Below are 2113 nucleotides of genomic sequence, written 5' to 3' on the forward strand. Positions count from 1 at the left end.
CAGTGTTAGGTTAATGGTTGGACTTGATGATCTTAAAGGTCTTTTCCAACCTAAACGATTCTGTGATTCTGTGATTCTACTCCCACGTCATCGCCTGCCATACTTGGTCCATATAGTCGGAGTCTTTCTGGCCCTCTGTGTCCTGAGCAAATATGGCCTTCTGGGGAGCTTAATGCATATAGAATTCAAGTATTTAATATTCATGTCAGTGTGCACATACTTAAAGTTAAGCAGAAGCTTAAATAATAGAGGTAGTTTACAGAATCGGGGTCTAATTCTGGCAGAGGACTATGTATTGGCAGTATAAGTTCTTCCTCCCAAAGAGCTATATAAAGTCCCTCTGCAGGCCCAGATTCTAAAGCAGTGGGGCCAAAATCATCCCTGGAATTACACTGTTAAGCTTCCAAAAACAATTCTGCAAAGAAAACAGTCTGTAAGCCCAGCAGATGATTTTGATTAATAAGAATATGTTCCTAAAAGTAAATTTACAGAGACTCTTAAAAAGTGCTACAGTGTTCTTAACTACTAAAACAAAATGTGAAACAAAGACACCTTCTGAGATAACACACACTTAAGGTTACAAATTACCTGGCAGATTTCTCAAAAGAAAATAGCTGGCCTTAAACAAAGAGAGAGATGCTGAGGGGCGGTACACATAAGTGTGTTTTGCCTCTGCCATCTACATTCTGGAAACATTTTTGGAGGTTGCGTTGCGTGAGGCAGCTAAATCACCCCTAATTTAGAAGTAAGCATGAGATTAAATAAGGTTTCTGTAGAAGCCTGTTAAAAGAAAATCCTCCATTTCTTCTCTTCTCAGCCTCTTTTGTTATCCCTGCTTCATATTCTCAGTACCTTCCAGATGTGCGTGTGTGTGTCTGTGTGTGCGAGCTTTCATTATCATGGGTGCTGCTATTTGCGAGGCACTAGTTTTTATGAATAAGGGAGTCAGAGTTCGTGTGTCAGCCCACCATCTCCCTCCCTGTAATAAAATTAGTTTAAAAAACATGGCACTTCAAAAAACTCCAAATTGGGACTGTGTTTATATGGTCTTGCAGATTTTGAGTTGTTTTGCAGGGAGAATGGGAACAGAGTTCCATTTATTTGCAACTATTTAAATCTTACATTTCACTGAAGACTTGCAGAAGGCTTGAAGAACTGAAGGACAATAAAAAAAGACATAAAAATAACAATAATGAGAAAATCACAGGCTTTCACAATTCTTTCTCCTTAATCTCTTCCCTTGCTCCAGGATATTTTCCTTTTTTGATTAGCTTGTTTTTCCTTGTATTTACCGCAGAGATGTACACAACCACATCAGTGCTGCCATGCCATAAGTCTCTTTGCTGCTGCCAGCCTCCCATCCCAGCCTCAAACATGAACTTTCACAGTTTGCCGATAACAGCCTCTTTTCTCCTTTCCCCTGTTTATTCTGGTTCTTCTCAACTTTTATGGGAAAAAAGCCTTTCAGTGTTCCATTTTGATTTTCCTTGTACATTCTAATAACAACTGATCAATTGAGCCCCTAGGGAAGCCATCATATTTCCCAGTTTTTTGATTCCTATATGGCAGTAGGCTAGAGGTATGCACCATGCTGCTCTGTGATAAAAAGGCTGCTCAAGAGAGATGATCAGGGGATGACCAGAGAACTTCACAAACTGAGGCACCAACAAAGTTGAGCTACCATCTGAATCAATGGGTTAAGGATCACAGTTTTGGGCTTGCATGACCCAGTTCTGCCTCATTCACATGTTGGAGTACCACTACGCTGACAAATGTGGACAAACCTTCTCTCATTGACCCCAAAACTGGAAGTACTGGAGACATCCACACAGGCTGACATAAGCCAGCTCATGTCCAAATGCAGTCTGGCAATGTCAGTCCAGCGCTGCACCTGAACTAATGCACTTGGCCAAGGGCTTAGTACCTTGGATGCCTCACCACAGTAACACAGCTGGAATCCATCTGGATCCAAGCGCCTGTTTTCACAGAAGTCTAGGCTTGCCACAGCTGTGTGGCCACAGACCTCAAATCTCTGCTAGATAAGACCTAGTTTCCCTTGAGATTGAGCTCTAAACGCATTTGTTTCCTGATCAGAAATACCCATAAGGTGTTG

This window comes from Aptenodytes forsteri, unplaced genomic scaffold (genome assembly GCF_000699145.1).
Source record: "Aptenodytes forsteri isolate BGI_AS27 unplaced genomic scaffold, ASM69914v1 Scaffold597, whole genome shotgun sequence".
Lineage (NCBI taxonomy): Eukaryota > Metazoa > Chordata > Aves > Sphenisciformes > Spheniscidae > Aptenodytes > Aptenodytes forsteri.